The 26,321-nt window shown below is 40.4% G+C and overlaps 1 long non-coding RNA gene across 1 annotated transcript in view; it reads left to right on the top strand.

Annotated features, from left to right (window-relative positions):
• Nucleotides 1-4,166, top strand: part of LOC145542491 (uncharacterized) — a 62,068-nt gene extending 57,902 nt beyond the window's left edge. The window contains exon 3 of the long non-coding RNA XR_014079900.1: nucleotides 1,289-4,166. This is a non-coding gene — a long non-coding RNA (uncharacterized LOC145542491). The remainder of the gene's footprint in view (nucleotides 1-1,288) is intronic.
• The last annotated feature ends 22,155 nt before the right edge of the window (nucleotides 4,167-26,321 follow it).

Genomic DNA, 26,321 nt, shown 5'->3' with positions numbered 1-26,321 from the left:
GGCATCCTTCCCATGTCAGAGCTGCCAGAGATGTATGCATAAGTCATTTCCAACCTGTTTGAGCAGATGCTCAGAGCTTCAGACAGCCAAACTAGTGACACACCTGTGGGCCTGCTCGAAAAGGAATTGTCAGTGACTTCTACAAATAAATAAAATAGAACAAAATTAAAAGTAAGAGGAGATGGGTAAAAAGTACATAGGACCTCTCTGTTCTATGTTTGCAGCTTTTCTAGAAACCTAAAATTTGCTCAAAATAAAAAGTTTAAAAATAGCTTGGAATATAAACAGATTGGAGAGAAATCTTCTTCCAGAATTAAGAAAAAAATCAACACCAACCACATGAAGTTGGGTAGTGATGAGACCCAAAATGAAAATTAGTAGGGGGGAGACATGCTATAGCATTTTGCACAATTACTATAGTAGAACTGTGCCAAAGTAAAAAATAAACATGATTATTATAAGAATCACAAGACTATCTATGAACATATACTGATTAAAGAGAAGAAGAGAAAGGTTTCCTGCCCTTAGATCCAGGAGAAATTTTTCTGCAGGTTTTTCAAAACTGAGGATAAAGTGATGGAAGAGTTAACATTTTCAACACCCTGTTGTTGATCGGTCACTCAGTTGTGTCCAACTCTGCAACCTCATGGACTGCAGCACGTCAGGATTCCCTGTCCCTCACCATCTCCCAAAGTTTGCCCAAGTTCGTGTCCATGCACACCCCAACTCTAAATAAAACAATGTCCTGTAGAATCTGGATTGAAAGGCAGAGAGGGCAAAGCAGTTAGATTTCTTTAATAGTCATTTGAGATATTAAACTCTATACACAGTCTTCTCTAAAAGAAAAACAATCTAAAAAGCTTAATTATGGGGAGGACTGGAGTAATGAATGCTTTCAGAAAACATTAGTATACCTGTCCTGTCAGGAAAGTTTCAAAATAAATTAAATCCTAGACAAGACAGGCAGACATGATATAGAAGTCAAGAGTCACAATTATCAGCCAAGGCAGAAAGGCACAACTCACAACTATCAGCCAAGGTGGAAAGGCATGACTCATGGCAGAAGGATTTAAGAAGAAATGGAGAGCAGCATGTTTCCTTAAAGTACATGAGGCGCTCCATGACACCAAATGCTGCCTGCACTGTTTGTTTGCTGGCTCCTTTACTTTAGTCTGTTTAAAAAACGTCTCTTTGTTGGGAGGCTTAGCCATCTCAAGCAAAATTAGAAAGTAATACAAGCTGTGACTCCTGTTGTGTCCTCCTTATAACTCCTCCATCAATTTAAAAGAATGTTTCAGATGGGCCTAAAGAGAGGAATGGAAGCATTTAGCCCTGCATTCCTGAGGTCCAGCCCTGACCAGAGGAGGGACTCATAAACTACAATTCTGAAGAAAAATGAGAACACTGGGAAGCATGGAGCCCAGGAGCAGAGGTAAACCTTCGGCACTGGTGGGCTTATGTGAGCTCCAACTGGGAAAGAGAAAGAAGATCCCATGGGCTTCCTTTATTCATAGGACCTTCCCCTGTGAGCCAGTGGAGAGAAGGCCTGGTCCCACTTTAGACTCACAATGTTCTCATGCCCTTTGGCCCAGATATCTTATCTTCCCTTGGTATTATGATTTACTTATCTTATAATGAAGAAGGTTTTAAACCAGAATTGGCCCTTAATGAGGCTGCTTAGAAGTCTGTCCAGGAGTGTATGGGGATTGGAAGGGAGAGGGTACTGTTTAAGGACCCAGGCTTCCTGGTGACAACCTTAGGACTTGGAGTCTAGTCAACCTGAGGACAGGTCTCCCAGCCCAGCTGGTGCCCTCTGTCCTCACCCCTTGTCTTCTCTTCCCCAAGATGCTACATGTGCAGGATCCATTCTCACTGCAAGTTCTTCTCCAGCCTTTGTTCTTTCTATGCTTAGGCTTATTTACGTCATCCCACCTCACCACATACCTATCCCAAGGGTGGCAACATAGCCTTTCTATTCTGGACAGGTCATCTGTCACTCAGTCTCCTGGTTCTTTAGACAGTGATTGGGTGCAGCTGAATGGGGGAGAAAAGGAAGTGAACTAAAGACCCTCAGTGTTGAGGGGACAGGAAATCCTAAGCTACAGACAGCAAATCCTGATGTCCGGTTCCCTCATAATTCAGATTCAGATAAGAAAGTTGAGATTCCAAGAGACTTATTCCAGACTACTCAGTTATTCATTGCCGAAGTCAAAGCTAGAATCCAGCTCACATAAATATCACCCAATTAATATGGCTTCCTTCATGCCAAATAGAGACAGAAAGGAAAATTGGGGGTCTTTCTAGAAATGCCCATGCTAATAAAAGAATGGGAAAGACATCAGGAATGCTGTACATTGTAAATATTTACAGATACTATGCAGCGCCAAAAGTCTATAAACTGATTTCTTTTTTAAAGCTTGCCTTGTCCATATAAAATAATATCAATTAGGGGCATATCTGCACAGGGAAAAACATTTCATAAATACTGTTTACTAGTGTGAAATATTGATTATGTATTTTCATAGCAACAATCAAATATAGCAATGGAATTTCACCCCAATTCTTCCTTCCTTCATGAAATTAGGCATTGTTTTGATAAACTTGATCAACTGAAAATATTTTCTCTGTACCTGTCAAGTTGGTAAATGTTTTTAGGGAAAAAAAATGTTGTTTTTCTATTTAAAAGTTGGATCATAACACATATATATAGACATCAGTTTCTAGAAGAGGAGCTATTAATATTTTAAAATAGTATGTGGGGTCTATAAGCCATGTCTTCAGAGCTGTATCCCTTGCCTAAGAAAGTAATCTGATACCAACCAAATGATTAATCAGTCCAATCAAACAAATGTTTAGTACTTTAGGGTTTATGTATGAGACACAAAGAGCTGCTGCTGTCACGACAGAGCTTGCCTTCAAGAGGGGAGAATTAGATAAGAGCAGAGAACTGTCACAAGAGACAGAGGTGGGGAGAGTGAGTGGGCAAGAAGAGTGTTGCAAAGGATATGGGGGTTCAAAGGAAGATAGGACACAAATATTTGTTGAAAAAAAATTTGAGAGATTCAGGAAAAGCATCTATGGAGCTAGATGCTTTAAGGCAAGTCTTGAAGGATAGGAGAGGTTGAAAAAAAAAAAAAATTTCTGGGGTTTTCTCCAGAGCATAAATATTCAGAAAATGTAAATATTTAAGATAATGATTTTTAAAAGATTGTGCAAAACATTTAAATTTTGCTCCTTCTAAAAATACTCATCTCTTTGCATTGTGGTGAAATTTTCAAGTCCTCAGGTCCCAGCTGTTTTGGGTAGCCTTCTAATATGAAACCAGAAGGAACCTCAGTCAGCCTGGAGACTTTTTGCTTTTGTGTCATTGACACTCCTTACTGCCCCCTCACCCTCCACCCTCTGGTTGAATCTTCATCTGTGCATGTACTGAGTATGACTTTACTTTTAAATAATTCACTTCTTGGACAAATATTTATTGAACATCTGCTGAGTTGCAGGCATTTCCAAGCACTAGTAATAGAAGGGTAAGTACAAATCATCAGAGGAATGCAAATCAAAACCACAGTGAGGTGTCACCTCACACCTGTTAAGATGGCCATTATCAAGAAAACAAAAGTTAACTGTTGGTGAGGATGTGGAGAAGAGAACACGTGTGCACTGTTGGTGGGAATGTAAAATTATGCAGGTGTCATAAAAAACAATATGAATATTCCTCAAAAAATAAAAAATAGAACTACCGTATAATCCAGCAACCCCAGTACTGAGTATTTGTCCAAAATAATTGAAATCAGGCTCTCAAAGAGGTTTCTGCCCTCCCATGTTTACTGCAGTGTTATGTTACTCAAAATAGCCAAGTTATAGAAAAAAAATGTCCAGATGACAGATGAATGGATAAAGAAAATGTGGTATATACCTATGATGGAATATTATTCAGCTTTAAATGAGAAGGAAATCCTGCTACGCGTGGCAACATGGATGAACCTGGAGGGAATTGTGCTGAGTGGTATATGGATAAATACTGAATGTTTCCACTTACATGAGGTACATAGAGTAGTAAGTTCATAGAAATAAAATAGAATGGTTGTTTCCAGGATCTTAAGGGAAGGAGAAATAAGGAGTTACTATTCAATGGTTATAAAGGTTCAGTTTTGCAAAAAGAAAAAGTTCTAGCAATCTGCTGTACAGCATCAGCCTATAGTTAACAATACGGTATTTTGTGTACTTAAAACTTGTCAGGAAGGTAGAACTCATGTTAAGTTTTTTTTAGCATAACAAAAGAATTTTAAAGTTTTTTTAAAGGGGTGCTGCTGCTGCTAAGTCGCTTCAGTCGTGTCCGACTCTGTGCGACCCCATAGACGGCAGCCCACCAGGCTCCGCCGTCCCTGGGATTCTCCAGGCAAGAATACTGGAGTGGGTTGCCGTTTCCTTCTCCAGTGCATGAAAGGGAAAAGTGAAAGTGAAGTTGCTCAGTCGTCCGACTCTTAGCGACCCCGTGGACTGTAGCCTACCAGGCTCCTCCGTCCATGGGATTTTCCAGGCAAGAGTACTGGAGTGGGGTGCCATTGCCTTCTCCTTTAAAGGGGTAAATACACCTTAAAAATCAGTTACATACCAGAAAATAAAAGAACATGAAGATGAAAAGGTAGGTGGGCCCACAGGGCAGAGGAACTAGACCACCAGTGTGAAACATTCCTTAGAGGTATTTCTGGAAGCAAATTAAGTCACCCAGACTATACTCAAGTCCATTATTTTCTAAGAACTCCAAATTAAAACAGTGTGTACTTCCTAATTTTCCAGTTTGCTAGTTTTACGGACAGAAAGTAGTGTATTGTTTTCCCCCTGGGCCTGGAATAATATCACAGACTCCTTGCCAAAGTTCCTGCTCTCCCAACTCCTGGCCGGTCCCCTTATGGGAACTGCCATCTTACATATGGCTGTTCTGGAACAAGCTCCAGGATATTATTCACTGGCAACAGCAAAAGCCCAAGTTAAAACCAGAAGGTTCCCTACGAGCTTCTTATTTTGCTGTGGCCCAAAGAGAGGACATTTGGTAAAAAAAAAAAAAAAAAAAAGGTTGATGGTGAAAGAAACCATCTCAAGAACTACCTTTGTCTCCTGGGATCAAGACAGTGCAATACCCTACCTCCAATACAGCTCCCCCAGTATGCAGATGACAACAGGGGCATGCATTCCTCCACAGAACATCATTCCCTCCCAGGGCCAGCTGTGGTTACTCAATGAATAAGCCATGCCCTTCCCTGTAGGTGACATGATCAGTGTGCCCACAGCTGAAAAAAAAAAATCTGTCAGTGCATCTGTGGGTTTTCTGGCCCTGATCTAACCACTGCCTCCTCTAGGAACATATTTACCACTCTCCTCATCTACCAAGAAAAACATGTGACTGGGTGACTCGTAGCCATGTTGTGATTTGTCATCAGGCAAGGAAAATCAATGGCCAAGTGGAATTAACAAAGGCCTTTATTCGTTGTGTTGGGTTTTTTTAAATTTCATTGAATTGTAATTCACATAGCATAAATTTCACTAATTTTTAGGCATAAAATTTAATGATTTTTACTAAATTTATAGTAGTGCAAAATGTGCAAACTTTGTGTCGCCCCAGAGAGACCCTTTGTCCATTTGTTCCTAGCCCCTGCCCCCAAACCACCACCATTCTGCTTTCTGTCTCTCGTTGATAGGCCTTTCCAAAAAATTTCACATAAACGGAATTATACCACATATAGGTTTTTTGTTTGCTTGTTTTTTCACTTAGCATAATGTTACCATTACTGAGGCTTTTCAACCCTGTGTGTTGTGTGTTCAGTCACTCAGTCGAGTCCCACTCTTTGCAGCCCCTACGGAATATAGCCCACCAAGCTCCTGTATCCATGGAATTTTCCAGGCAAGAATACTGGAGAGGGTTGCCATTTCCTTCTTCAGGGGATCTTTCCAACCCAGGGATAGAACCTGCATCTCTTGCATCCCCTGCATTGGCAGGTGGGTTCTTTACAACTAGCGCCACCTGGGAGGCCCCTCAACATTGTAGTATGTATCAGTACTTCTTTACTTTTTATCATTGCAGAGTATTTCACTGTATGGATATACTACATTTTGGTTTTTTTCATTTACCAGTTGATAGACATTTGGATTTTTTCCAGTGTAGCACTATATTATGAATAACCTACTACGAACATTCCCATACATGTTATCATATAGACAAGCATTTTTCATTTCTCTTGGGTAAGTACCTAGGACTGGTATTGTTGTGTCGTATGGCAAGTTTATGTTTAACTTTAGAAACTGCCAAACTATTTTCCAAACTGGCTTAACCATTTCACATTCTTATCTGCAATTTATGAGGCATCTGGTCTCCCTACATGCTCACTAGTAGTTGTTATTGTCTGTCTTTTTTACTATAGTCTTTTTAGTGAGTTTGTTCTTAAAGCTCAGAACTTTCTTACCATTCAAGTCCCAGAAACCAGCATGGCTAAGCATAAGATTTCAGTTATAACTTGCTAAGGCTTTTGAGACTTGGCAGTTTAAGAAAGAGTCTGGCTGTAGGAGATAGACAACTAAATGCCTTTATTATAACAAAGGAAGAGTAGAGTAAGGCTAGACACTTTTGTCCAACCTTTATTGGCTCAGGTGGGAAAACTAGTTCTTCTAAGAATGGAAAGTTTCCTTTAGATTAGAAATAATATTAGCTTGTTCATGTAAGAAATAATGAACATTTATGAGTACCTGTAGAGTGGGAAAAAGGGTATTTCTCATATACTACATAAAATGAGAGTTGTTGTTATTGCTTTTCAGTAGCTAAGTTATGTCTGACTCTTTGAGACCCCACTGACTGTAGCCCACCAGGCTCCTCTGTCCATGGGGTTCTCCAGGCAAGAATACTGGAATGGGTCGCCATGCCCTCCTCCAGGGGATCTTCCTAACCCAGGGAGCGAACCCACGTCTCCTGTATGGACAGGTGGGTTCTTTACCTCTGAGCCACCACAGAAGCCCAAAATGAGAGTTAATTTAACTTAAATATTCTGACTACCTGTCAAAATATAAGAACAAAATATTATATTGAGAGATAGAAGAATAAAGCCCCAAATCCCTGATTAAAGAAATTTGAAATCTGCTCACTCTGGTATATGGAAGTAGGGCAGAGGAGGTTGAATGGAAAAGAAGTGATATTGCCTCTCATTGATAAAAATTGCTGAGTCACAGACATATTTAGCATTTATCTAAGAAGTGCATGTGTATGCATGCAAAGGGAACTAGGAAGGTGAACAAATACTTGAAAAAAATTAATTTGGAGAGTTAATGACTATAACCCCAAAATCAGTCTATATGCACACATTACTAATTCTGAGAGTTGTGAACTCCCTTCATATTAGTGACCCTTAAAAAACCTTTGAGAGGATCTATTTTATGACTCATTGCTCATGACTTTAAGTTTTCTCAGTGTTTGTCAAGATCTTGTGCAGTTGGTTGGGAAGGTGTGAGAGGAGTCAACACATGAATGTGAGACACATGGAAAGCAAGACAATCATATGAATATATACCACAGGCTTGCCTTCTGTGGGTGGAGAAAGGATTCAGTGGGCTTATCTATTCCTTACAGAATAGCATTTCTCACTATTCCTGAAGTGTGAACCCGAGATATGCTGGAACTTTCTGAAGTCCGATTGGCCAGAAAGAGCCAGTTTTGTACATTTCTCAGCCCCACTGTCAGTGAGGTCTAGAACCAGCGAAAACTAGGAGTCAGGCCTTCCCTCTCACCACCCACCTCAGAGCCTCTTGGTAAACATTTACCAGCACAGCACTGTGGCAAGCTACACTAACTCTCTAGTAAAACATTCTTGGTGATCTTCCTTTGAGCTCAGGGAGAGGCCTGAGGGTTGCCTTGGAAGGCATCTGCAACAAACACTATGAAAGATTCAAATGGTTTACCAAGTGAAAAACAAAGACTAGGTACTTTTACCATGGGTTGGAGGTGGGGGAATGGCTGTTGGAAATTAAGCTCAGATCTTGTAAGACAGATAAAACAGTTTCATAAATAACTATAATAGGAGACAGGAGGTGGTCAGAAACACAAAGTGTAAACTTGAGATGATTCAGAGGAGGGTGAGGTCAAGCACACCCCACATTCCAGTTCAGGCTCTTAGAGCAGAGAATTGCTGGATTGCTGCCAGCTTTGAGGCTCCTGGTTTGCCAAAATATGAAGAAATACCAAAACAAGGTTATCAGAATTGTGTGTGCATGGGTGCTTAGTCACTCAATCATGTCCGACTCTTTGCGACCCCATGGACTGTAGCCCACCAGGCTCCTCTGTCCATGGAATTCTCCAGGCAAGAATGCTGGAATGGGTAGCCATTCCCTTCTCCAGGGGATCTTCCCAACCCAGGGATTGAACCCAGGTCTCCTGCACTGCAGGCAGATTATTCATTGTCTAAGCCACAAGGGAAGCCCATAGTAGTATATTTTAAATGTTTCTACTAAGCATCTTACAATGTCACAAAATTAGAGTATTCATAAAAACATTATAGAAGTTATTAAAATATTAATTCACTGCACACTACAGGGGGATGGCTTAAATTAAAAGTTGTCTGATAACATCTTCATTGAAAACTGTTAGCTAATGTCACTGACTGCCTTATTGGGAAGTGAAGCCTCACTAGGAAGTGAAGGACCTAAACATTAAGGACCACTGGGACAGGAAAGCCCTGACCCCAGAGCCCTTTTTTCACATGTCGTGTTCAGGATTATAAAAAAACCTTCATGGATTACAAGCAGGACCTTTTATGTAGAAAGAAGTATTTATCTAGTAGAACCAGGAAATTTTTATTTTGCATAGGTGAATTACTTTAATAACTGGAGTTTATTTCCTTCAAATGCCCAAACAATTTTCACTGTATTTTATGAGAAAACTTCCACAGCCTTTACTATAGGCTTTTAAAATTAACATCACCTACTCTTGACAATTGAGGAATATTGTTATTATCTGCTTTCATGGTACTGCATGGCAACTGACAAGAGTTTTGCCTTTCAAGGTTCTGCTGCTACCCTTTCGATGCTGAAGTCACTTCCTGTTATGGTTGACACATCTGCCCCTCATGGTGAGGGTGGGGCTTTCTTCTGGTTGGTGGTTCCTCTACCCTCTGGGCTGCTGCAGTTTGGGGGATCAGATAAGCACTTTGTTTACATTTGTCATGAAAAGTCTGTAAAGTGTGAGAGGAGCCTACAACACCTGAACCTAATGGGGCTCCATAATCCAACTTTTGCACAGACTTTGAGGTTTGGAGACTGTGTTATAGAACTAATTGTTGCTGCTGGAAATATGGTGTCTATGCGAGGCATCGTTAATGCACTGTTATGGGCTGAATTGTATCTCCTTCCAAATTTATATTTTGGAATCCTAATCCCCAGTACCTCAGAATATGATTGTGTTTGGAGACAGATTCTTTAAAGAGATAATTAAATTAAAATGAGTCATTAGAGTGGGCCCTAATGCAATGACCGGTGTCTTTTTTAAATTTTTATTTATTTTTTAATTAAAAGATAGTTGCTTTACAGAATTTTGTTGTTTTCTGTCAAAACTCAACATGAATCAGCCATAGGTATACATATGTCCCCTCCCTCTAGCTCAGCTGGTAAAGAATGCGCCTGCAACGTGGGAGACTTGGGTTCTATCCCTAGGCTGGGAAGATCCCCTGGAGAAGGGAAAGGCTACCCACTCCAGTATTCTGGGCTGGAGAATTCCATGGACTGCGTAATCCACAGGGTCACAAAGAGTCGAACACGACTAAGCAACTTTCACTTTCACAAAAAGAGATTAGGACACAGACACACACAGAGGAGACCATGTGAAGATACAGAGAGAGGAGAGCTATGGATGAGCTAAAGAAAGAGGCCTCAAAGTAAACTGACCCTGCTGACAGCTTGATCAAGATTGAGAATTGTTGGAAAATAAATTTCTGTTGGTGAAGCCATCCAGTCAATGGTACTTTGTATGGCAGCCCTAGCAAACTAAGACAGTAACCAAGCAGCTTCTGGCCCTGTGGTGTAGAGTCCTGGTAGTACACCTGGCATGGAGAGCAGCCGGGGGTGGGGGGGGGGCTCTCCTGAAGGCACCCCCTGCTGAGCCCATGTCTCTGGACAGCTCTTTACACTGTTGGTAAGTTATTGCTAACACTGATTGTCCAGGTAGTGCAGCGTCAACTCATGCAGCAGTAAGGAAAAGATAACTGGACACTGCAAGCAGAAAGAGAAATGAACTTCTATGTGTGTGCGTTAGTTACTCAGTCGTGTCTGACTCTTGGTGACACCATGGACTGTAGCTCACCAGGCTCCTCTGTCCATGGAATTCTCCAGGCAAGAATACTGGAGTGGGTCGCCATTCCCTTCTCCAGGGATCTTCCCAACGCAGGGATTAAACCCAGGTCTCCTGCACTGCAAGTAGATTCTTTACCATCTGAGCCATCAGGGAAGCACAAGGAACTTCTATGCATACTCTGCCAAATACTTCCATGTATTTACATACATAGAAGCCCTATGTATGCAAAAATAATGAAGAGTTTAAAGGGGAAAAAAATGTTTCTCATACAGGAAGATAAATTCCAAGCTATCAGTTAAAATCTAAGAAAAGCACCAGGAAGTATTGTCAACTCTTTTCTAAACAAAGATATTAGTCCAAATAGCTAATTGAGACCAACCTCCCCCCAAACAAGCAAACAAACAAAAAACCCACTTATAAACTGGGAAAAAATTAAAAGCATAAAAGTAAATCATTAGGGTATTGTCAGACAAAAAACACTGTGGAAGATAGATGAATGTGTGAAATTCTGATTTCAGTTTAAGAAAGAGAAAAGGACCAGAGAAAGACAATGAAAATCTAAAGGCAAAGAAATGGCTGAGAAATGAGGACAGATGGGACCAGGAAAAGGGAGTGAGATGGTCTGGTATCACATTTTTTTGAAATTATGAATGTGAAATCTGGGTACACAGGGGCTGGTTCACCACACCACACACACCCCAGGGTGCCTGACCTAGTGAAAACCATTGGAATTTAAGAAGTGTTGCTTTAGGATAAATGAAAGGCAATCACTCTTTGCCTGAGAAGTGAAAGATAGTATGCTCCTTTTCCCCAGTTGTTGGCACCAAGAAAAAGATACCTAGATTTGAAGCAATGTGTATCAACGTATGTGTGACAGGCAATGCCAATGGAAAATGTGGATGATTGGGAAATTGCTGATCAGTTAATTTGCTGACAATTTGCTCACAATCAGTTTGCTCACAGTTGAATCCAGGGTGAGCCAACCCATTTACCAGACTTTGCCTAAGACAGAACTGCTCTGCCCTCTGAGGCACAGAGCTGGGATACCCCAGAAGTCGGAGTAAGGAGGGGACACACAATACCGGAAGTTCCAAGTCTTCACGTATCTTCAAAGGGATTTTTTATTTCTTTACCAGCCCTAAAGTTTTCCCCATCTGCTTAGAAGTGGTGGCAGTTTCTGTGAAAATGTGGCTTAAAACTGTTCCTAAATATTAAAATAGAAAAAACTTAAACCAACTTAGAGCCACTTGCAGTCATTTATCTCCAACTGAAAAGCACTGTCCTTATTTGCACATCATGCCTGCCAGGTGCTCAGACAGAATCTACCTGGCTTCAGGATGGTTATTCCTGGGCTCAGAGATGTCCCTTATAGACTTAATTCAAAGCAAATAGGCCCAGACTCCGTGTGGCTGAGCCCCAGGGCAACGAGCTGGAGCTGATGTTATTAACATGTTAGCTCCGAAGCCCAGCACCTGCAAGCAAGGGCACAGGGCTTGGCAGAGGCGCTAACAAGTCAGATTCCAAAAAACCTGACAGACTGGAAAAGCAATCACAGATGAGCATGACCAGGTGTCCAAAACTTGACCACTTAACCTCACCTGAGTTTACTTCTCTGGTGACCAGAATGGCAGGAACTTTAGCCACGTAATTCACCTACCTCTGAGCTCTAATTAAAGTTTGCTAAGAGCTTCACGATCTGCCCAGACAACCACCCTGGGAATGCACAAGGGCTCAATCTCAGTGCTGCTGTTATTATTTCATGGTTGTTGTTAGTCTTATTCCTGCTTTATAATAATGATTCAGAGCATAACTGACTCAAAAGGAGTTCTGATTTTTGTTTTTGTTCATTTGAAGAGTGGTGGTGGTGAGGGCTTATTTGTAATGTGCTTCCTTTTTTCCTGACAACATATGTAGCAGAGATGATGGACACACGTTAAACCATCCTTCTCCTCTTCTCAAGCCTCCACTGACCGGGGTGTGAGACATGTAGCGGGGGTGGAGGCTGGAGGTGCTATCTCTGGGCCATCCCTGACGTGTTCTCTATGTACACTTGTTGGTTAGTAGGGCAATCAAACCCAGGCTTTGATTCTGAAGACTTTCTTAGCTCAGATTCTGTGGTTTGAGATTTGAGAACTAGAACAAAACAACTGTCTAGGGCTTGAAGGTAGACATTTAACTTTCGAATTCCTGTGAGAACCAGAAATTTAAACAGCCACACCCATGTCTACCCACTCTTTCCAAAACACCACATCATTGTTTGGTTATCACAGAATTCATTTGATAAACCAGCTTGGGGTGAAGATTACAGAGTCAAACTTTGACCTATTCAATTCTCAAACTTAAGCCAAGTAAACACACAGTCTTTCCATTTGGAGGAAAGTGGTCTGAAATAGACAACATCAGAATCCCCATGGTAACATTACCAATAAATGGTCATGAACCTTTTGTTTAAATACTTCAAGGCAGATGGTAGATTTATTTACTAATGAAGCATCAGTGTCAAGGCTTCTCATTTGCAAAGGCCTCTTCCAAGTCCTGTACTTAACTTTGTATCCATTATTAGTATTTTTTGACTTAAAGTGGGCCCCACAAAATGTATGTTTTAGGCCTCAGAAAAGCTGAAGTGAGTACAAGAACCTTCTGAATCTTTACACTGGAGTAAAATTTGCCTCCTTATAAGTATGTCCAAAATATCAGGAAAATGTTTTCCATTTACTGTTCAGTTGCTATTTTATGTCCAACTCTTTGTGACCTCATGAACTACAGCACACCAGGCTTCCCTGTCCTTCACTATCTCCCTGAGCTTGCTCAAACTCACGTCCATTGAGTCGGTGATGCCATCCAACCATCTCATCCTTTGTTACCCCCTTCTCCTCTTGACCTCAATCTTTTCCAGCATCAGGGTCTTTTCCAATGAATTGGCTCTTTGTATGAGGTGGTCAAAGTATTGGAGTTTCAGCTTCAGCATCAGTCCTTCCAATGAATATTCAGGGTTTATTTCCTTTAGGATTGACTGGTTTGATCTCCTTGCAGTCCAAGGGACTCTCAAGAGTCTTTTCCAGCATCATAGTTCAAAAGCATCAATTCTTCAGTACTCAGCCTTCTTTATGGTCGAACTCTCACATCCATACATGACTACTGGAAAAACCATAGCTTTGACTATACAAACCTTTGTTGGCCAAATGATGTCTCTGCTTTTCAATGCACTGTCTAGGTTTGTCATAGCTTTCCTTCCAAGGAGCAAGCATCTTTTAATTTCATGGCTGCAGTCACCATCCACAGTGATTTTTGAGCCCCCCCAAAAATAAAATCTTCCACTGTTTCCATTGTTTCCCCATCCATTTGCCATGAATTGATGGGACCAGATGCCATGATCTTCATTTTTTGAATGTTGAGTTTTAAGCCAGTTTTTTCGCTCTCCTCTTTCACTTTCATCAAGAGGCTCTTTAGTTTCTCTTTACTTTCTGCCATAAGGGGGTGTCATCTACATATCTGAGGTTATTGATATTTCTCCCGGCAATCTTGATTCCAGCTTGTGCTTCATTCAGCCTGGCATTTCTCATGATGTACTCTGCATAGAAGTTAAATAAGCAGGGTGACAATATACAGCCTTTCCCAACTTTGAACCAGTCTGTTGTTCCATGTCCAGTGAAAATGTGTTGCTTCTTGACCTGCAAGGTTTGTCAGCTTTGTCAGGAGGCAGGTAAGATGATCTGGTATTCTGTTTTCAAGAATTTTCCAGTTTGTTGTGATCCACACAGTCAAAGGCTTTAGTATAGTCAATGAAGGAGAAGTAGATGTTTTTTTGGAATTCTTTTGCTTTTTCTATGATTCAACAGATGTTGCTAATCCAGCAGATCTGGGTCCTTTGCCTTTTCTAAATCCATATTATGTTTTCCATAATATAGTGCTATTTGTTAGACTGGGTATAATCATTTGAATGAGTAGGGCTTCCCAGTTGATGCTAGTGATAAAGAATCTACCTTCCAAGCAGGAGACACAGGAGATGTGGGTTTGATCCCTGAGTCGGGAAGATCCCCTGGAAGCGGAAATGGCAACCCACTCCAGTATTCTTGCCTGGAAAATTCCACGGACAGAGGATCCTGGTGGACTACAGTCCATGGGGTTGCAAAGAATCGGACACAACTGTGCACATTCTATATTTAGATTTAATACCACTTGGTCTCTTTTTGCCCCAGGACCCTAAGCCAGGTTGTTTCCTGTTCCTGCAAACTCTTAACCCCTTTTGTCTAATTATCTCCTACTTTGCTTTCAGATCTCAACTCACATGTCCACAAGAATGTCCTCACTGGGACTTCCCTGGTGGTACAGTGGCTAAGACTCCGTGCTCCTGATACTAGGGGCTAGGATTTGATTCCTGGTCAGGGAACTAAATCCCACATGCTGCAACTAAGACCTAGCACAGCCAAATAAATAAATATTAGAAGAAAAAAAAAAGAATGCCCTCCCTAACTTCCCTCATCATGTCAAATCCTGGCACATATGACACTGTAATTTCACTCATGTTTGCTTGTTTATTCTTTTAATTGTACTCTAACTCCCCCACCAAACTGAACCATGTCTGAGCCCTGGACATGACCTTTTTTTTCACTCCTGCAACCCAAAACTCAGCACAGAGCGTCACATAGTACCTGTTTGAAGACTAAATCAATAATGCACAAGAAAGGTTAAACGGAGTTCTAAGAAAAGATCCTCTGAATCTAGGTTAAACACAAACTTTATAAGAACTAAAAAGTCAACATTAAGGAATTACATTTTAGCTCAATATAATGGTCATTTTCTGACAATAATTATTTGGTGTCCAAGAATTTACCAAGCTATCTTAAAAAGGAGAGTATGTCCCTTGAAAGTATATGTTTATTACTAAGGATATTAAAGAGGAAAATTCTATGAAGAGTTAGAGATAGACTAAGATCAATTCCATCATTTAAGATTTGTCTCAACTAGAAACCTATGGTCACTGAAGTACAGTTTTTATGACGCTCTATCAGGCTTCCCATGTGGCGCCAGTGGTAAAGAACCCACCTGCCAATGCAGGAGACATAAGAGATGTGGGTTTGATGCCTGGGTTGGGAACATCCCCTGAAGAATGAAATGGCAATCCACTCCAGTATTCTTGCCTGGAGAATCTCATGGACAGAGGAGTCTGGCAGGCTACAGTCCATAGGGTCACACAGAGTCAGACAGGACTGAAATGACTTAGTGCACAGGCTCGTATGATGATCTATATGTGTGAGGATGTTGTTCAGTATTTAACAATGAAGATATTAAATAGAACTAAAAAAATTCTGCTTGAAATGTATGTTCAATATAAGTCAAAACCAACATTTGGGACTAAGTATATGTAAGGAGAAAGGCAATGGCACCTCACTCCAGTACTCTTGCCTGGAAATCCCATGGACGGAGGAGCCTGGTAGGCTACAGTCCATGGGGTCGCTAAGAGTCGGACACGACTGAGCGACTTCACTTTCACCTTTCCCTTTCATGCACTGGAGAAGGAAACAGCCACCCACTCCAGTATTCTTGCCTGGAGAATCCCAGGGACAGCAGAGCCTGGTGGGCTGCCGTCTATGGGGTCGCACAGAGTCGGACACGACTGAAGCGACTTGGCAGCATATGTAAGGAAATAAAAACATTACCATTGATAATAACTTAATTCGAGAATAAATATCCTTTCCAAGATGGAATAAAAGGATTAAATTTAAACTCCCATCTGAAATAACTGGAAGACAAAACAAAACATATAAAAGCATGGTTTTGAAAATATTGAAAAAGAAACAGCACAGGACTGTGATCCCTGAAAGGAGGGAAACAAAGAAAGATGGCTCCTGCGACTCAATCAGCTTATTTCTTAGAGGCCGTTTCCAGGCTGTGACACAGGAAAGGGAACCCACACACAGCCTGCAGTCTAGCTGAGTGGAAAAGAGGAAGACTGGAATTCAGAGAGGCCATGATAGCTAGGATTTGCAGAAGAGTGACAGAGAAGAGGGAGCTACACTGAAATTTGAAGAAAGGTCCCTTCAAGTCTTTGGCCAAGCGCCAATCTACACATGCGTGAGAATAAGCCACCCAGGGCTGGGGAAGAATCCTGAGAATGAAGTTTCTGGAACTCACGTCCAGCTGGAAATAGTTCATATTCCTTTCAGCCAGAGTGGAAAGACCTCTTCATGCAAAGAACATCAGATAGAGTAGGGTTGGCAAACACAGCCCACAGGCCAAGTCTAGCCCACAGACTGGTTTTTGAACAGCTTGTAAACTAAGAATGATTTTATATTTTTAAAGGATTGTAAAAAACACAAGAAGAAAAACATACAACAGAGAATGTATTTGGCCTGCAGAGCCTACAATATTTACTGTGCATCCCCTTACCAAAACAGTTTGTCAATCCCTGACATAGTCATTTTAGGAGTGGAAACAAATTAGCCCCGAGCTAAAGGCTGCTCTGGACCCACCCTAGCAATCCTTAAAAGGATCCTACAAATTCCTGGTAATGTAGCTAATGGCGAACAAAATCTAGCACTATTTTATGAAATACAACAAAATTCAGTGCCCCCCAAAACAAAATTCATCCAATAAAAATTGCTGAGGTTGTAAGAAACAAGAAAATATTACCCTGAATTATATTTCTATTGCTGTATAACAAACTAACCCCAAAACTTCATGGCTTCAAACCATGATCATTTATCCTTTCTTATCATTTCTCTGAGCCAGGAATTCTGACAGGGGCCATAGAGAATGCTTCTTTCTGCTTCACAGTGTTTGAGGCCTAAACTGCAAGATTTGAAGTCTGGGGGCTGGAATTTTCTGAAATCTCATTCAGCTACATATTTGGCAGTTATGCTGTTAGCCACTTTTTGTAAAGGAAGAGTTAACAGAGCAGGTCTGGTGGCTTATTCCTTGCATATATCCAAGAGAACCTGGAGTCATGAATGACCCTTGGACAACCACTGGGAATATGTCCCTTGGATGTCAGAGATTGTTGATTTGGTTATGTACACCTGGAGCAATGAGCTGTGCTTTATCAGCTGTCAGATTGCTCTGCATAGATATCAAGATGAACGAGGTGCACCTGGTTTCATTGTTGGGGTCCCGGGTTTCAGCTGCCATGGCTGGTTGCATAGCAAGGTATGCTTATGTGACCAGCACACCAGAAAAGCCTTGGAGCCTAGGACTCCAACAGGACTCACTGGGTAGAGACATTTCACACATGTTCCTACAGTTCTCTGCTAGAGAGAAAGCACATTCTATGTGGCCTCTGAAGAGCCTCTCAGGACTCTACCCAATGAAAATATCTTTTCTGTTGCTTTATTCTGGGCTTCTCAGGTGGCTCAGTGGTAAAGAATCCACCAGCCAATGCAGGAGATGCAGGAGATGCAGGTTCCATCCTTGGGTCAGGAAGATGCCCTGGAGAAGGAAATGGCAACCCACTCCAGTAATCTTACCTGGGAAATCCCATGGACAGAGGAGCCTTGTGGGCTACAGTCCATGGAGTCACAAAGTGTTGGACAGGACTGAGCACACACACATGCTGCTTTACTCTGTATTTCCTGCCATAATAAACTCTAACTGCGTATATAACCTTCTCTGAGTCTTGTGAGTACTTCTAAGCAATCACTGAAACTGGGGTGCCTTGGGACCCTCAAAACACCGTGAAAATATCACCCAAAAGAAAATTAGAAGATGTAGAAGTTATTCATTGCTATATCACAACTTACCTCAAATATAGTAATTTAAAGCAACGAACATTGACTATCTCATCGCTTCTGTGCTTCAGGATTCTGGGGTTGCTCAGATGGGAGTTCTTGTTCAGGGTCTCACACAGTCTAGCTGCCAGGCTTGGCTGGGTGTGCAGGATATGCTCTGCATCCAGGCCCACGTACCTGGTACTTGGCAGGAGGCTTCATCTCCTTGCCACTTGGACTCTCCATAGGGCTGCTCATGACCCAGAGGAAGTGATCCCAGAAAGAAACAGGGCCCAAGACAGAAGTCACAGTTTTTTATCATCTAATCTCAGAAGTAAAATAACTTCCCTTTTGCCAAGTTGATTAGTTACACAGACCAATTTTGGTCCCATATGAGAAATGACTACACATGGGGTGTGTACTATGAGGTGGGGATCGTTGGGAACCATCTTGAAGGCTGCTGCTGCTGCTGCCGCTAAGTTGCTTCAGTCATGTCCGACTCTTAGGGACCCCATGGACGGCAGCCTACCAGGCTCCTCCATCCATGGGATTTTCCAGGCAAGATTACTGGAGTGGGGTGCCATTGCCTTCTCCGTGAAGGCTGCTAGAATAGCTATATTAACATCAGACAAGATAGATTCCAGAAGAAAGGATATTATCGTAGATAAAGAAGAACATTTCTTAACAGCAAAGGAGTCTGTTCCTCAAGATAATGAAAAATTCTAAACGTGTATACTGAGTTTCATGACTAATTCTAAAACCCAAATAGAAGTTTTCTCCATGTGTGTTTATTGTTATAAGCATTTTCCTAGGAAATATTTAGCATGTTTCTAAGTCCACCTATGTTTCATCATCATCTTTCTCATAGTTGTCCTCAGCAATATCAAGGAAATCCAAAAAGCAATATATTTTTCTTTTATGAAATAATTACAGAAATGCTGTAAAAAAAAATAAAAGTTCATTTGTAAATAGCTCTGCTTTAAATAACACTCAGTAGGAAAATCACCTAGGTGTTAAGAAAGGACAGGGGGATTTCAAGAAATCAGAGTTCAGCAAGGCAAACAGGAAATCATAACCACAAATGAGAAGCGATGCCAAGACAGCAGAATGTGATGTTGAGGTGACTGATAACTTTTGATGTTAATGGGCCAGCAAAATTTGACACTGATGGTGTCTCAAAAGTGGGGAGAGGCCCTGAAAATTCTAGTAACTAGGCCATGAGCACATGAAGTTGAGACTGTCTTGTTCACCACTGACATCTTGGTGTCTAGCACAATGGTGGGCCATGTCAGTAAACTAATATGAAATGCTTATGTCTGTTTGGGAGAAAAAAAAAAAGACCAACCTGTAATGGAAAGTGAAAGTGTTAGATGCTCAGTCGTGTCCATCTCTTTGCAACCTCGTGGACTCTAGCCTGCCAGGCTCCTCTGTTCATAGAATTTTCCAGGCAAGAGTGGGGAGCCATTCCCTTCTCCAGGAGATCTTCCCTACCCAGGGGTAGAACTTGGGTCTCCTGCATGGCAGGCAGATTCTTTACCATCTGAGCCACCAAAAAAGCTCTGTCTATGGAGGAAGAGCCTGCCAAAATGGACCAATAGCTTTAAAGACATCTGAATAAGGACTACAGAATATAGACTTTCATGCTTCAAGATTAGTTTATCCAGTCTCTTCTTAAATTCTAACAGCTTGTGATAAGAAAAGAAAGATCTGGAAGAGAATTCTATGCAAGAGTCAAAATAGGCAGATTTTAGATGTCCCTTGACATTCAAGACTCTCCATGATCTGGCTTCTACTTACTTTTTTTTTTAATTAGTTTATTTTCTATTTTTTAACTTTACAATATTGTATTTCTTTTGCCATACATTGACATGAATCCACCAGGGGTGTACATGTTTTCCCCCTCCAGAACCCCCTTCTTACTTTTTTAGACTTTTCTTTTTATCAGTTCTACCTTCTGGAAATTTGCCATTCCAGCCAAATTGACCAAATGCCTTGTTTTCTTGATTTAAGTTGTACATTTCTCCCCACTTTTTTTTTTAATTAGCTTTATTACTTTAAACTAAAAAAAATCCTCCCACACCTCCCTCCTCATCCCATCCCATCCCTCTGGGTCATCCCACTTTTTATTGTTGTTGTTCAGTCGCTCATTCATGTCTGACTCTTTGCTACCCTGTGAACTGCAGCATGCCCGGGTTCCCTGTCTTTCGCTATCTCCCAGAACTTGTTCAAAATCAAGTCCATTGAGTCAGGGATGCCATCCAACTTTTTTAATATCTTTGAAAGGAAAAAGTATTTTATTAATACATCAGTACATTAGGATGATGGCCCTCGTTTAAACACGTACTCTATTTTCTTCTCTCAGACATTTGACTAAAGGTATTTTCCCCTCTTTTACATCAGTTGAAATCTAATCAGTATTTCCAATTTAAATTCAAAATCTTTAAAAAACCTTCCTGATCAGCCTTCATAAGAATTAACTTTCTTATGACCTACAGTGGTATTAAAATCTAAGTTTACATATTCTGTACTGCTTGATATTGTAGTTGTATATGTCCTTGTTTTATTTCTCTTTCCAGATTATAATAAGTATCTAGAGAGTGAAAACTTTCTCTTTTACTAAGTTACACTTTTTTTTATAGCAACTTGCACATATTTTCCTCATTTTGATGATCAGTAAATATTACTCTGGTAAATAAAGGAATAAGTTAATAACTATACAAATTATGCTTAAGGAATACAACTTATTATAAAATCATGGGAACAATAACAATATGAGATTATGTCCATGGTATATGGTTAAACAGGAAAAAAGCAAGCTGCAGAATAGTATGTATAGAATGATTTTATTTTTGCTAAATCAACCACAATAAATTCCTCCCTTACATGCAGGGTATAAATGTTTGCATATACTTCGAAAGTTGTTTGGAAGGACATAGGCCTAATGGCTAACAACAATTATCTTTGTAAAGTGGGATAGAAGTGATGAAATTATGGAAGTTCAAGATACATTTCTGCTTTTTACTCGTTTCTTGACACACATACAACCCTATGTTTCTCGCCTTTGGATTTTTTAAAAAGTCAACAAAGTATGTGAATACATTTTGCGGTGAAAATTAAGGGAGAAAAAAAGGAAAGTTCTGGCTGTCTTTCAGATATGTAGCTTTATGGTGAAAAAGAAGAGAACGCCCCAAATTCAATACATAGAAAGCTGTGAGTTATAAGATATGACAACCAAGAAATAAGACTAATTCAGAAAACTATAGAACAAAATAGTTTTTTGAGCCCAGGTGTAACAGAATTCTAGGGCCTGGTATTGGTTGATTTAAAACCCACTATCCTACAAAACAAAGTGGAAAGGTCAGGGCAAAGAAAAAGTAAGTTATTTTAACAAAAAGCCTGTTGCTTATGTTAAGGTATAACTGAAACAAGATTCCTATGCAAGCGACATCTCTCAAATGTTTTTCTTCATAAGAGTGCCCCCACCAGAAGCATATTGCAAGTAGAGAAAATTGTGTATGTATGTGTAATCTTGTGACACTATCAATATTATAACTAAATACTCTGGATGAGATATTTGTATCTTTACTTTTAGTAACAAGTTTTTAACATTTTAGCAGTTTTTAACATTTTATTTTATTTAACTGCTATCCATATACCTGGCACTGCACTAAGTGTTTTACCAGCTTTATTTTATTGGTGCCTCCTGACAATTCTATGATATTACTCTTCCCATTTCACAGATGGAGAAACTGGGGCTTAGATGAGTTAAGCAAGCAATGGTGTCAAGTCAAGTTTGAACTCAGGACGTGTTTTAAGTGATGCCAAATCCCTTGCCCTTTGCCTTTCCACAAAGGTGTCTGTCTTATACCCATTACTGCTAGACATCACCTTATTCCTTATTTCACTTTCTTGCCTCACTATTCATACTGTGAAGGTATGTCCTCATTGCCCGTGTTTGTACTGACATAACACAAAGAATCACCGTAACACAAATCAGTTCTTCCATCTACTCAGCTTACTATTTTTATTAGAAACCTAATAAGAATGTTCTGCTGGAAGGAAGATGTTCCCAAATATCATTTTCCTTTATTAACTTGTTGTAGCTCTGCTGCTCCTAAATTCGCCTATTTTCTTTTTTGAACAGTACCTATTTTCAGCTTTATTCAGTGTAGAGAGAGAGAGAAGTATGTTAATCATTGCATAAAGCAGTCTAGGTTCACCATCCCTTATCCACCAACTTTGAAGTTCAAAGAGGCTTGAAAAATGAAAGACTTTTCATAACTCAGCATCAAACCCTGACCAGACCTGAACTTATTTAACAAAACCCACCCTGAACTGACTTGAGGCTACTTGTAATCTTCACTGATCACAATCAATGGGAACGTTTACACATTTCACCAGTGAAATGTCAATTTGTTTTAGTACAGGGTGTTGCCCAGACCTCATGCAGGATTTTATATATGGGTATGATATGGTATATTATGGGTATATGATATGGTATGATATGATATACTTCCATTTTTACCTAGCCAAGGTCCAAAAAGTCCTAAATTACAAACACTTCTGGACTCAAGCGTCTCAGATAAGGGATTTCAGACGTGTTTTTTTTTTTAACCCCCCAACCCCCACCCCAATCTTTTTTTTTTAAGAGTTAAAATGTCAAATATTTTCTGATGTCTCATACTTCGACTCTCTGAACATCTGTAGCCATGCTATACAAACACTTTGTGACTTTAGAAAATTCCAGTGTCACAGTGTAGTTTTTAAAACCTTTATTCTTATACAGAAGTCATTACAGTTGCTCCTCACCCCTTATACAGAAGTCATCACAGTTGCTCCTCACCCCCACCCAACAGTGTCATTTTTCATTGATTTGGAGCCACCGAAACATTTTCCCCCAATGGAAAGTTTTTTCCCTCCTTACACAATGTCTAAATATGGAAGACTTTTTATCAGGCTTGATATCTGTCTTATAAGATATCAGTCTTATCAAGACTTCTTTATCAGTTATTTGATTTTTTTTTGAAATGTGTAAAGCAATTTATAACCCAAATTTATCATTTTTTAAGGTCAAATTGAAGATTTTAAGGTGGCTCAGATGGTAAAGAATCTGCCTGTAATGTGGAGACCAGGGTTCAATTCCTGGGTTGGGAAGACCCCCTGGAGGAGAAAATGGCAACCCACTCCAGTATCCTTGCCTGGAGAATCTCATGGGCTGAGGAACCTGGCTGGCTATAGTCCATGGAATCAGAAAGAGTCTGACATGACGGAGCGACTAACACACTTACTGTAGGATCAGATTAACCATGATGTGATTAAAATTAAGGAGATCCAGATGAGCCTTAAATTCCTGACCAGGGTTTATAAATCTGAATTTTTCTAGATATATTTATACAAAACTCACAGTGTTTATCTTCCCACTCATCTGTCACATGATTTTTCTGGTATTCTGGTATCCCTCTCTCCCAACCTTTGGTGCTAAAGCATAGCATCGAAATGACCCTAAAATCTGGCACTTCAGAAATTTTTAAACTGTTACAGAACTATCATTCATTAAGTGAAAATTTCCATGATAGGTGCCTGAGTCATGAAACTTAATTCTAAGAGCCTAGAAAAGATTCCCAAATGAAGGGGAAGGAAAAGCACTTAAGGCAATTCCTTGCTTTTCTGTGGTCAATCAGTTGCTATGACAGTAGACTCACTCAGAAAACGTGTACCTAAGTGCTTAAATAGCACAGAGTACTTCTCCCTAATGAATCAGATTCTGCAAGAAGTTACTAAGTCTTATAGTATTTATATGAGCACTATTTCAATAATTAGATAAATAACTAGAGCTGTATGGGGGGTTGAAAACATTCTATTGCTTACAGTTTTTATAAAAGGAAATTCCTTAGTGATTAACATGTATACATATATATGCCTGCTGTTACTTTAAAAGCCTTCCATATGGCCTAAGTTGCAATAATTTGGAAGTCCACACTCTAAGCCATTAATTAATCCTTCTGACATCAGTGTGGTATACATGAATGCAGTGATGCCCATTTTAAAGACACTGGCTAAAAATGTCAACTATATTTCCACCTTAAAGTAACTTTTCATTCAGAAATAAAACTCAGACTCTCTGCTTCCTGAGTAATCACTATGTGATGACTGCTTTTCTCCACAAACCAAGTTCTTCATGATGATTCTCAAATCTGCCCTTTGTCTTTACAGAATCCTTATTGGGTAAGTCAATGGGACTGAGGACCTACAAAACATGAGGAGGGTGATGGTTCCCTCAGAAAACATGGGAGGCGATGGGCCAGGGGGGTCCTGCAGGTTGGCAGTAGCTCTCTCTGAGTTGCCATCCTTGTTAGCAAGTACCCAGGGCACTAGCCCCCTCCACTGCCCTTTTCCAGCCAATCTCGGCTGCTTCCACTCCTGAATCTCTCCGTGGAGGTTCTCTCATCAGCCATTCTTGTGCACAGACCTCATTCTGCTGCCAAAAGCAATAAATGGTCTGTCAGGCTTGATGGGCATAGGGCTGTTAGAAATAGGAACTGAAAGCCAGAGAACTTCATCTCCATGAGGTACCAGGGCTATTTCAGAAAGCACAAGTGCCAGCTTCATCCTTTAGTGATGGGTCCTCAAAGGATAATTGGAGAGTGTGAGAAAAGCCCTTAAGAAAATCTGAAATATATACTGTAGTTGGAGAATTCTGAAAAGAGAACACATGCTACAGATTTTTTGCTTCTTTTCTTTCTTTTTAAACAGCCACATATTTTGTTGATGTGCTAAGCACATGTTTCACTAAATGGGAACTTTATTCAAGTTCTCTCATCTTATAACATTTATTTATTATTCTACTTCCACTTAACCTTTTTCTCTCTTCTTCTCAGTAAGTGTAGCTATAAAGATACAGAAAATCCATTAGCACTTCTTGTCCATTGAGCCAGCATGGTGCTTATCAAGCCTGAGGAGAAGCCAGTGAATGTTACAGGTGTGGCCTGCCCTCAGGGAGGTTACATTCTGGGGGCCTGAGAGAGGCTGGGAGCAAAGCCTGTATAGACAAGTCACTTATGTGGTGATGCTGTGACGGTCTGGGAGTTGTCGGAAAAGAACAGGGATTTGTTGGTCTACATTAGATATTCAGGACCAAGTATCAAAATGAAATCCTATAATAGGTTTTGGCATAACCCCAGATTTGAATTATCAGGGGATAAATGTTCTTGGCATGATACTTGAGTTTTTTGGAAGAAAAGTTCTATTAAAAAAAAAAAAGGACTCTAAAATAATACAAAAACCACTGGTTGAAAATTAAAATATTTTTTTGAAATTCATAATAAAAAGATACAGTGTTATTTTTCTGCATTCTTTGAAAAGAATGTAGCCAAATATACATGTTAAGTAATTACTTATTTCAGTCACAGTGATTGTACCAGTTACTCATTCAGTGATCAGGTAAGGGTTGTGGGTAGAGATTGCATTTTGTCTAATGGTCAGAAGGAAAAGGGCCTAATTTTTATTGGTGGCCCTCATCCTTTCCTCCACTTCCTGGGAACTACAGATCCTCTCACTTTTAAGTCAGCCTACATGCCCATAATCTTGGAAGAAATAACATAGCCTCTCCCTATGAGCTTCTACCCAACCAACTTCACTGTTAGGAGATTTCTTTCTAGGTTTCTTCCAAAGAGCTAGCCCCAGCTTTTGTTCTCTGCTCCTAAGTTACTAACATACCTACTTAGAGCCCTACAACATAGTATCGCTTTGTCCGAGCCAGCCCACACTCTGCCACAGGATTCCCTAATTTAAGAAATCAGATCCATTAAACAAGCTATGCAGCTCTACTTTTAATGGCCCCGTGGGCACAAGTTAAATGCTTTTGCTGATAGAGTTGTCAAGAAATTGTGTTTGGAACCTGGACTGAGAAACAGGTGTCAAGATCTACAGCTGTGGCCTTGTACCTCCAGACCAAGATCAGCAGAGCCAAAAAGTTCAACGTCTAATCAAGGGTCCACCAGGCTTCCAGCTTTTCAATGAGATGGAGAAAGATAAATAGACTTGGAGAACTGCCTGGACGCTACTCTTGAGTAACTACATCAGCCCCTTTTAATTATTTATAGAAGATAGATATAAATATAAATGAATCGCAAGCAAGCAAGGGAAATATTATCTCAAGTTCATGGGAAAGTGCTCAAACTGCAGAGTTTCTGGGGATACTGGACCAGAGATGAGGATCCTCAGAGGCCAGTGAGCCGGCCAGGCCAGAAGAGCCATCTGACTGACCCATGCAGGGCATCACACAGGTTCTT

This window comes from Giraffa tippelskirchi, chromosome 3, assembly GCF_054371585.1.
Source record: "Giraffa tippelskirchi isolate mGirTip1 chromosome 3, T2T-mGirTip1v1.2.pri, whole genome shotgun sequence".
NCBI lineage: Eukaryota > Metazoa > Chordata > Mammalia > Artiodactyla > Giraffidae > Giraffa > Giraffa tippelskirchi.
The sequence above is the reverse complement of the archived record's forward strand: the minus strand, read 5'-3'. Positions and strand labels throughout refer to the sequence as shown.